The sequence below is a fragment of the Porites lutea genome, chromosome 7 (assembly GCF_958299795.1).
Source record: "Porites lutea chromosome 7, jaPorLute2.1, whole genome shotgun sequence".
NCBI classification, from domain to species: Eukaryota; Metazoa; Cnidaria; class Anthozoa; order Scleractinia; family Poritidae; genus Porites; species Porites lutea.
In genome coordinates, this window is record NC_133207.1 from 18440771 (window position 1) to 18452835 (window position 12065).

The window sequence follows — 12065 nt, forward strand, 5'->3', positions numbered from 1 at the left end:
TCCTTTGGAGCTGAAAAAATGAAACCATCCATCTACGGTTAGGAGAGCTGGATAACAAAAAGCTTGTTTTGCTTTTATAAAGAAAGTAACCCAAACAAAGCCTTGCATTGAAATGATGCACTTGTTATTACATCAACCTAGCTGGCCCGCCATTTTGGACTTGAAGAGTGTGGGGACTGGACCGAGTTCCCGTCCAATCCTTCTCCCGTTTCGCGGGAATTTTTTCTGTTTTTCATTAGGTGTGTTCGGAATTCTAGAAAGCGATCTGTTTCAGGAAAATTTTTCGATGGCACTTTATTCCTTTGGAGGGGTAAATGACCAGTGCGGTGTCACGTCATTGGCTGTGCAAGAAACAGGAATGCTTCGATCCTTTGTTGTCTTACGATAGTGTCATGACTGCATGGTTACAGCTGATGGTTAAAGCACAAGTAGAAGGGTTCAGGTGTGTCCGGGGAAGAAGAGGAAGAACTGGTGATGCCAAAGCTACAGGTGATTAAAAATATCAGTTAGGGATCATATACGCGCACAAATTGCATTTATCGTGATCTAGAGCACTCTTCTGACTGAGGAGAGATTTAGAGACGACGATATGTAATTTAGGATATTGTCATCTCAACTTGTTTGTTTATGGTTGATTGATTCCCATGTTAATATCCTGGGTCCTTAGGAAGAACACTAAACATTCATCAAATTTGTTAAAAAAAAAACTAAACAAGTACGATAAAAATAACTTGAAGGCTGTTTTTTGTCTCCTCGAGCTGCTTGTTTACATTAAGCTTGTCACAGGCACACGCTTATCATGCAATCCCTTTTCGTCAAAGATCTTTGCAAACATGCTGCATCTAAGTTTTTCAATGAAATTGACATTTTCAGGGAGAAAATGTCACTAAAACACACATATGTCGTAGTTGAATGGGAACTGACCCTGAATCGTTCTAGAAGAGCACGGAAGATTTGTGTATATTTGTAGAAAACATTGTTTCATTATTTAATTAAAAAATTATTTAAAATAATGTTAACTATTCAATTAATAGAATAATGAAAAAATATACCTAAATAAGAGTGTTATCTGCTAAAACTCTCTAAAATTCCCTAAAAAAAACTCATAAAATTTTTATTCTTTTTTGATAGCGAGGGCCTCTTTTGGTGTATAACCGCTGATTAGTTGTAGTGTAGATGACACTGATGAAAAACTGCTGATTTGTTGTGCTCAGTGAACAGTACTCTAGACACTGTTGTAGCATGTGGGTGGACTGAGCCCTCTCTTGGTTGGTAGGAATACAGAAAAATAAATACGTTTTTTCAACGTTTCTGCCTGTGAAATGTTGCTGTTCAGTATTCTCCTATATATACTGCTATTTAAGTTCTACAATTGTAGTATTTGTCAATTTTTTTCTAATATTCTTGAGATTTTCTAAAATTCTTTTTCGTGTCCAAAATTCCCAAAACAATTCCTGCGGAATTATGTAGCTAAGCTTATTTTAAGTTGACTTGTCTTCGACGAAACAGGCAAATAAAGGAGACTGGTGGAGTTTCAATGCAAGCTGGCTCGAATTGTGCATTGCCAAACTTAGCCTTGCTTGATAAGCGTGCCCACGTGACAAGCTGAATGTAAACAAACAGCTCGAGCAGACAAAAAACAGCCCTCAAGTTATTTCTATTATTGTTATTGTTATTTTTTTTATATATAAAGATATTGCTGCAATGAGTTTGTTGAATGTTTAGTGCTTTTCGTAAGGACCCAGGAAATTAACATGGGAATCAATCAACCATGTGAACAAACAATTTGAGACGACAACATCGTAAATTATATATCATTGTCTTTCTTCAAGCAAAAGAGTCCCGTGAACTGCGATAAAAATCATGTGTGCGCGTGTATGATCCCTAACTGATATTTTGAATCACCTGTAGCTTTGGCATCACCAGTTCTTCCTCTTCTTCCCCGGAAACACCTGAACCCTTCTACTTGTGCTTTAACTAAGCAGTCATGTCTCTACCGCAAGACAACAAAGGATCGAAGCATTCCTGTTTCTTGCACAGCCAATGACGTGACACTGCACTGGTCATTTACCCCTCCAAAGGAATAAAGTGCCATCGAAAAATTTTCCTGAAACAGATCGCTTTCTAGAATTTCGAACACACCTGATGAAAAACAGAAAAAAATTCCCGCGAAACGGGAGAAGGATTGGACGGGAACTCGGTCCAGTCCCCACACTCTTCAAGTCCAAAATGGCGGGCCAGCTAGGTTGATGTAATAACAAGTGCATCATCTCAATGCAAGGCTTTGTTTGGGTTATTTTCTTTATAAAAGCAAAACAAGCTTTTTGTTATCCAGCTCTCCTAGCCGTGGATAGATGGTTTCATTTTTTCAGCTCCAAAGGACTCGGAAAATCACAGTTCACCTCGATACTGCTCACTGAAGCTCGTATATGTCTGTGTAATCTACGTATGTATGGTCATGCTCCTTTTGCTGATGGGTATTTAAAACAACTATTCAGGCTATTACAAGGTCAGACGAGGATTATATGTTAACGAACCTTTTGATAAGCCAAATTTATCTGGTAAAAAAATTAATATAAAAAAAATGGGCCTGACAAAATATGAAGACGTTCCATGCTTGGAGTAATGCTTGGAAATATGACGTGAAACTGACTATAAATCAAAGAAAAATTTAAGTATCTTGTAAAAAGATTGTTATATGTACACCAGAACATCATCATTTGTGTTCTATGGTGGTTACTAGGTTTTCAAAGAATAAAATCACCTTTGTTTTGCTAAATTATGTGTTTGTTGCGCTAATCAGAGGCCCGTTTTAGAGCAATTTTAAGGTAAGAATCGGTGTATTTCTAAACAACGAAACTGATTTGGCTTTGACAATTCATTTTCACTTACCAAATACAGAATAAGGGCTTCTTGTCAACAATTTGGTTTGTTTATGGCCTGAATTAGGCTCAAAATTCTATTTTGCATCGCCTTAGAGGGGCATGAAGTGTTTGTTCCAAAAATTCAATAAACCATAATAAGCCAAATTTTTCTCAACTGGTTTTGATAACTGGGTGACTAAAGTAAGCGGTGGTATAGGTTTGGAAGTTATGCAAGAAGGCAGGTGAATATAGTGAAATTTTGAAAAATGGCTATTTTGGGTTGTAATTTTAACATCAATTTTGGCCAAACTCTAGCCCCAGGCTCCTCTCTGTGCAATACCTTGAGGACAAAGTTACATGCATGGACTGAAAGCTCTATTATAGTAGAGTTCATGGTCAAATTCATTTGGCAGCACAATTTACCAGTGGGGTTTTATCACACTTTCAAAATGCCCCCTGGAAGGCTAGATTTTTGGTGCTCAAAGGGCAAAAAATGAGACCCCCCTGTAACTCCAAAACTAAAACTCAGAGAAGTGAGCCAAAGTGGCTTTTGAAATATCTCATTATACCCAACTTCTGTGCCAAGTTTCAGCCAAATCGGTTGACCACAACTTTTGGCCCCTGGAACACTTTCTCAGACAATGACACTTAAGTTGTGTTCTTTGTAGAAACTGTGAGCGGACGTGATGACAATAATACGGATTCAAGAGATGGAAAATTAGTAATTGGTTAGTGCCTCCACTTATTCTTACCGTTTAACCCTAAGGCTATGCATATCAGCTCAGTTGCTTATGTCAGTCAGTTCCGAGTCAATCCCTTATCCCGGAGTATTTGGCTTTTTTTAAAATTCTGATCCAATTCCCCACCATGATGTTGGCCGTCAAGACGGTCAAATTCACCTTTTGAAAGGGGTTAGCAGAACGCCAATTATAACCAAAGATTAGCGAAAAAAAGACCAGAGAAAAAAAATCTGTTTCGCCATCTTATCCTAACGACGAACTGCAAAACATGCATTTATTATGTTTTTGAGAGAATGTTGTAAAATTTTGAGACCTTGTCGTGTTCAACAGTTACAACATACCCTCAGCATATACGCTGCGTCTGCTCAATGAAAGTGGCTTCAAGTCCTTCAACATTTCGAGAACAAAATGAGTGTTTTGCAAACACTATATTTTTCCACAGCAACAAGGTGAAACTTTTGCTTTCGAGGTTTCGACAACATCACCTTGTCTCAACAGCGACCGAGGCTAAACGGTCTCGCCCACGTTGCTCAGTCTCCAGTCACATGACCAATGTGGTCAAGTGACCCAATGTAATCACAAATTATCTAGAAAACGACAACGTGATGTTGCCAAAACTTCGAGAGAAAAGGTTTCGTCAGAGTTCACCTTGTTTCTGTGGAATAAATTTTTTTTTTCCAAAAAATGTCAGGGAAACAACCTTTGAATTAAACTTTGGTTGTGAGAGTGTGTCAGTGAAAGAGCGTGTGTGAAATAGCATAAATCCTCGACTAACCCCCCCCCCCCCTCTATTTTCAGGAAAAGAATGTTTTTACCTTCCGCCTCTCTTAAGCCTTCCCTCAGCTCCTCCTTCATTCTTACATGATGGACTGAATCAATTAATCACAAAGCAAAACTTCATGTTGACTGATCCGGTATGGTTATTCACATGATGGAAGCTAACATTTGTTTTTAATCTTTGGCTGCGGGCTGCCTGCCTGAGCTTTTCCACTTTGTGCTCTACTTCTTACAAAGAATTGATACCACCTTTCCCTATACTAAATAATCCCCTCTAAAATTAGCCTCCCTCCCTATTAAGCCCCCATTCTCCATAATTAAAAAGCTCCCGGGGAGGAAGGGGAAGGGGAAGGGAGAGCTTAATAAAGGATTTGCGATATGTGTTTTTGTACCAGATTACATTATGTCCTTCTTCCTAGGCGTTATATGTTCCCCTAAACCATTGTCAACACAGTAGAAAAGGGCAATCGACTAAAATGTTCAATGTTGTTATCTGACTTGGTACAGATTAGACAGAATCGCTTGGGCTTATCTCTTTTTTCAGGAGTTAGTTGGGCATTTGCCACCTTCAATCTAAATTGGCTCCCTAGCACCTTCACATGCAACCGATACAATGCTGCTATAACACGACCAGGTTCCACTTCTCTGTCTCCTGGAAAAATAATCTCTTCCTCTTACCAACTGGTCTGCAGTGAAAATATCTTTAACAAAATTAACTGTTTCAACTGTTTATTATTGCAAATATTACAGAAAGCAATATCCACTGCACGCATTTTTGCTGCGAGGGTACCAGGCTTCGCAGCAGACTAATTCAGGTCACGTACGTTACCAGCCTGGGTTGCCTGTGCTCAAAGCCAGCCTCATTTGAGATTTTTTGATGTAAATATGTTTGTATGCCAGTATGTATATCACACGGTTAGCATTAGATAACATCGAGTGAAGCCAGATTGGACACCTTATGAATTTTACACAACGCATTGTTTTCATAATGGAACGAGACTGGAATGTAGAAGGAGGCTAGAATAGCTGAAGAAAGCAAAACTACAGAGCGCCAGTTATGGAGAGAACACAGTAGAGAGTTAAGCACTGATCTGCAGTGATTAGGGTTAAGCACTGAACTGAAAACGGTTAGCTTTCAAATATTGTAATGGGGTACGCATATATAAGAACATGTATATTTTAAAAATTACTGGATTTGGCAGCTAGTCCTCGATGGTGTAGTGGATATGGATGTAGGCTATAAAGCAAGTGACTCGGGTTCAAAGCATCACAGTGGAGTTTTTCTATTTCACTTTTATATTACACAGTAAAGTTGGACTTAAGTTGTTCTTCATGTAATTTTACTGAAAGAAACAATCTGACTTCAGCCGATGTTACCTAATGCTAACTATCACCGCATTTGCCTCGATTTCAAGTATGGCCCTCGAAATCGAGGCTCTTTCGTTCGCAGTCAATCGATTCAGAAAGAAAACCAGAAGAGCGCTCAGAACACTAAAGTGTGATGTGCAACACCGTCAAAGCCCCGGGCGAAATCCTGTTTCGTATAGAAAGCTACGTTTTTGCAAGCGAAGAGTATCAATGCAAGTGAAGCCGAAAACATTTCCGTGAATTGAAGCGATAGGTTTCTTAGAATATTTCAAGCAATTCCTGGAACCCTACGGCAAATAAAGTCAGTTTTTTGGCTAAATTTGCATTCAAACCAGGCTTTATTGTATTTATTTAATTGATAAGTTCACGTTAAAAGTAGCAGGTGGTCAAGCCATTTTTTAGGGAAAATGCGTGTTTTTTCAACTTATTCCAGAAATAAAAGTAAAGCTTGTGGATAAAGTGATGCAAAGTAATTATCTATGTGTTATTTTACATGTTAAGCGCAAAAAATTATTAATTGTCACTGTTTTTACCTTATTTTTGATTCTTGAAAAAATCGAAGATGGCTGCCAAGATGGCGACCATATTTGGTGACGTCACAGACCTCTAGCAGTACTACCACCTATAAAATATACCTGATCTTGTAGAGAACATCAAAGGCTTTCCACTGAAGGCAAAATCGTTTCGAAACACTGCAACATTTCAAAAAACTGAAGGGAGGGTCCATCAATCCCCCCTTGTACCACGGTGGGGGTGGTATGACTTTGCGTGTACGTTCGAGGGTTAAGATCCTTTCTAGAAAGTGTGACAAGGTTTGTACTTTCTTGGTAGTAAAACGTTTTATACACGACTTGAATTCGACTAAAACGAAAATAGTCGTGATAGATTATTTAATGAAACTGTTATAAATATCTCAAATTATTCTTAAGTAGCGACAGAATGCTGCTTAATATCATATTTCGATGCTAGGAAATGTTGATGTTTTTTTGTTCTTGGGATCTTAAAAACGAACCATAAAGTGCAACTTCATTCAAAATTTGGACTTTTTGACGTTACGCTAATTTTCCCAAATTAATGCGGACAATACATATATCCATGATTCGTACATTTCAGTGTGAGTATTATCAATGTTTTACATTCAAAAGATGCGATAAATTCAAACTAAAATGTACTAGTCATTGAGGTATTTATAGTGCACATTATTTTGGAAAAATTAGGATAACGTCAAAACAGTGAATGTTGTAACGCAGATTTTTGACAGGTTCGTAGGATATGTTTGTCTTGAAATTTTAAGATGTTGCAGTGAATCAATCTCAATGAAAGTTTCAGACCTTATTACATACATTATGAAGATTATGTGAAGAGATTTTAAAAAAATTCGTTCGAGTCGTTTCAGAGATATACAAAAAAGCGCTAAAAGTCCAAATTTTGAATGAAGTTGCACTTTATGGTTCGTTTTTAAGATCCCAAGAACAAAAATACACCAACATTTCCTAGCATAAGTGCGGCATAAGTGCGGTTAATGCCAATTATTATTCATTCAAAATATTTCCCGATTCTGATTGCCTAAAAGCACACGCATAATTCACCATAACCAGCTACTGATGACCAAATTTGGAAGAATTTTGCATTTAATGAACCGATGACGTCAAAAGTGCAGCGTTCGTGCAAGTTAATGCACCGTTAACCGAGAAGACCTGGGGACGAGGTTGAGTTGTTTGGTTGTGAAAACAAAAATGGCGGACATTTCACTCTTTTCAAGAGTAAGAACTAGGCGAAATAATTGCTACAAACATGGCAACAACAGCCAGAAGACAACTCGAAGGGCGACATCTGCTGTTTGGAGAATATTTGCGGAGATGAACAACCCGAAGCGTGCACTATCGAAGATGAACTTAACATGGACTGCATCGATGGAGGGAGGTCATGTTTTAGCTATGTTTTTAAACTAGGAATTATTTTGAATGAATAACAAAACAATTATTGAATTCGGCTTTCGTATCATATGAAGAATTATGGAGATCTCGAAGGGTGTTATCCGCCTCGGCCTACGGCCTCGACCGATTACACCCTCCTCGATCTCTATAATTCTTCATAAGATACTCAGCCTCATTCATGAATTGTTAAATAACAACAATCGAAATAAAGCTCAACTGATTCAAATTATTGGAAATGTCATGCTTTACTCGCAGCACTTCACTTTCCATTGGAAAATACTAGTTTACAGTAATATCAACCTGTTCCCTAGAGGCATTTAGATCACTAGGGAAGGCATAAAGAGAAATGAGCAGAACAAAAAAGGCGGCGGTGACTGCCTGAACAACTAGAAATGGCTACAGTCAAACCTGCATTAAGTATTAGCTGGAGCCTATAACCCGTGGGTTCTTGGTATCAGGTGGAAACAAGTATATCCAAAACACTGATTCACATAATGTCCCATATTATCTGTGGTGGATATGCGTTGGGTAACAATAGCAAGGGTCCTTCAATGTCTAGAGCAAAACTTTTAAATAACTGAAACTGGCTTGTTTGACAAAGTAATATAAAGGTCGAAAACACATGAAAAACATTGTAGTATGACAGTTTTTTTTCATAATTCATTGGTAATTACAGCAAATATGGAGGTTAGCAATATTTTATGATAGGCAAATTCTAATGTATCTGAGACTAGTCTATAGGATGCAGAGAAGTATAAGGTTGGGTGCCTTGGGAATGAGCATCACTCCTTGCAACGTTGCGAAAACTAATGAGGTCACCAATGTGCAGTTTTTGATACAAGACAAAATAAAAGAGCTTGATAAAGTGCAGAACCATAGTGAAGTCAAGGACAAGAATAATAAATATTGTTGTAATCAAAGCTAGCAATGTTTTTATTTTGTAACTACGGCTAAACAAGAACAATGTCGGAGAATCCCTTTGAATGGCAGTTTTGATGAAAGGTTCGAACTCCCAGAACGATTCCTTCAAAAAAGTATTTTGTCCAGTATGTACAGCTTGTTTTGCTCTCTCAGGGCCTCAGAAAGAGGACTTGAGCCGATATGTTTCCTCGCTCGCAATTTTCGCAAATACCCTCTTAAATGCGCAATCACACGTCAGAAATAGCCTGCTTTCTCCCCTAGCTCTTATCCGCGATCTGCATTCTTTCTTCGTCTCATTGATCAAAACGACAGCATTTATGACATTTCTTGGTGAGTATCAACATTTTGAATCGCCGCGCACAGATCATGCACACAAAACAAATCGGTTTTGAACCAAAGGGCCCCGAGACACTCCATTCATCGCTCCGTCTCGCTTGAAACCAATGAGAATAAGTTATCCTTAAAAAAAATCATGTTTTTTTTTATGTGTGTAGAAAGTTTGGCTTTCTCGGGGACTGTCATTTTCACTTCCGTTTTGAAGAGAAGCATGCGCACGAAGACCGGATTACCAAGTTTTCCAAGTTTTCTTTCCAGAGTCTTTGCTGGCGTTGCCCACTGACAAAAATGTCAGAAGCGAGAAGCGAACCGGCAGAGAAAATAATTCAGTTATTGAAAAATCATATCTTGCCTCTTTGTTTTTCTCACATATCGTATTTGTCCTTTGGTACCGGAAATTGCAAGGGAAATCAAAATACAAGCGACTGCCATTTCAACCGACAACAACGCGCGCTAAGCTATCGGTGGAGTTTATGGGTTAATACATCGATTATAGAATCGAAGTTATGAAGCTGATAAAAATTACTGGAGAAAGTTAAGAGAAATTTATTGGAATTAAGTCTATTCAAGAGAGCTCATAAATACTAGCTTTCATTCCTGCATAAGTAAATACCGGGGGGATACTCCCTTATAATAGGCTAATGGGGAGGTGCCGCTTGATGGGGTCGCATATTGTTAGCAAACGTACCAGAATGTTTGTATTGTAAGTGAAAAAGTAAAGTGCTATTCGTATGTGTAATCAAATGGTGACAAGTGAAATTAGGGAATAATTTCGCGCGCGTTTTGTCCAAATCCTAATAATTTCCCGAGCCTTTTTATTATTAGGATTTGGACAAAACGCAAGTGAAATTATTCCCTAATTTCACGAGTATACCATTTGATTACCCATTAATATCATGGGTGACGAATTACGTTAGCAATCTTGGATTTTTGACATGTTTATCCTGGATTGTATCGATCGAGAACTCCACTCTCTCAAATATTTAGACCTTAAATTTGGCTTATAAAGTTCAAACTTTTTCAGACTTTTTCGGCAAAATACCTGTTATAATCCTTCTTGATGTTCTCTTGTGTGTTCAGGTTTTCTAAAGCGTCTTTTTGTGCCCTGACATCTTCACTCACGGCATTTTAAAACTTCGTCGCCATCTTGACACGAAGACGTACGAAAGGGTTACCATGGCAATTTTGCAATTTCACATGTGAAATTACAAATTAACGCTGAAATTTTGCGCCAAAATTAAGGAGTAATTCGTCACCTATGATATTAATTCAATAATGATAAAAAAAATTGGGTCAATTCATTTTAGGATGACCTATTTAAAGGATTGATAAGGTCAAGATACATAAATAGAAAGTGACTAAGTTGGGATCGCTAAAATTACTTTTGCACAAAAGTGATTAAGATAGTATTGTTTTAAATAATTGGAAATAGAATAGACTATAATGGGTTACGGGACTATGAGAGGCCAGCGGCACATACCCAGCAAAAATTCCCCCCCCCCCCCGGGATAAATACACACTTCATAACATTTCACTTCGTTTATTATCATCAGTGCAACACCTTAAATTCAAAGTTAAAATTCACTAAAAAATCCCAATAACCAAACCACAGAAGACTCTGGGTACAAGATTGCTCTGTTCCTTGAAGAGATGTTAACTTTCCTTGGGTTGCATAGCAAAACATCACTCGATAGCTCAACTCTTCGGCGGCCGGTTCTTATCAGCCATATGTTACACTTTCCAAACTTTGCGGATAAAAATGTTTACAAGAAAAAGCAAACAACACACTATGTTTGAAAAGCGACATAACATCAATAAATTTCCTAACTACCAAAATATAATAGTGAAAAAACAGTCATAGATCAGGATGCATTTCGGTGCACCCGACAAGGTTGAATATTCAAGATGGCGGCGATAAGCGGCGACTGTACGTATTCGAAACGACGAATGGAGGCAGGACGACGACTTAGTTCGATATGTGACGCAAAATCTAAGACGTGCAGAAATACTAGACTTCGTTGCTTCGGATTTTGATGAATATGCACGGTGAAAAATGGGGGTCGGTAGGCAGAAATGACTTACCTCATGCTAAAATGCCGCTTGTTGCAGTCATTTTTGCTCTGGAGGGTTCTTAATTTTAACTGAGTAAATGTAATTTTTGCCGCTTGTTTCACACTGATAGGTCACGACACTCATGTTAATTTTCCATGGTTTTTGTTTTTGGTCGGCAGGATCTCCCCTCTAATACAATGTAGCCCGGGGGGTACTCCCTTATACAAGCCATATAGGTATGTGCCGCCCCAAAGGATAGGGTTTTTGCGCCGTTTTGGTCTGAAAACAGATATAGATTTTGACCATTTTGGTCTGGAATCGGGTATGGTTTTCGAGGGAACTATGGCAGTGTCTGACATGGTCTGAATGTATTCCAATGAATAAGAAAGTGTAATACCATGCAAATTCGAAATGGATTTTAAGAAATCTTTTTATTGGTGTTCCAGTCTCACCAATGGTATTCATTCATGCACACATGCATCCGTCCGTCCGTCCGTCCGTCCCTCCATCCCTCTCTCCCTCCCTCCCTCCATCCATCCATCCATCCATCCATCCATCCATCCATCCATTTATGTTGCGTTCTGAAAACGGGTATGGATTTTCAAAAAGGGTGTGGAAAATGACATTTTTTGGTCTGAAATAGGGTCAGGATTCGGAGAAACAGGCAGTACACCCCCACCAAGAATTCGTACGAATACCCCCCCCTCCGGCAATGTAGCTCTTTATTGCGGCTAGTCTAGATAAGTGGTTTTAGTTTCTTTAACCTACTCCAAAGTGCCTTCTGGATCATGATTTTCTGCTATGATATTTCACGCTAGACTCAGCCTATTTGTCAGCTTAAGTGTTGTTTGCAAGATTTTATAATTCTCAAGAATAGTGAATTACAGATCCACATTTAGAAGAATTAATTGCAGTTTAAAGTGAAGCTACACCAACTATGGAGAATAACACTATGACTCAGTCAAGACTGTTCTTTGAGGAAGGATAAACTCCATGCATCTTCTTACAATCATTTCTTTTATATCTATCTTACAAGCAACCTTTGTATCATTTACCAGTCGTTTGAAATT

General features: G+C 38.4%; 1 protein-coding gene across 1 annotated transcript in view; it reads right to left on the reverse strand.

Annotated features, from left to right (window-relative positions):
* The window catches only part of LOC140944906 (uncharacterized), a 100895-nt gene that overhangs the window by 17613 nt on the left and 71217 nt on the right, over positions 1–12065 (reverse strand). The gene's annotated exons all lie outside the window — the stretch shown is intronic.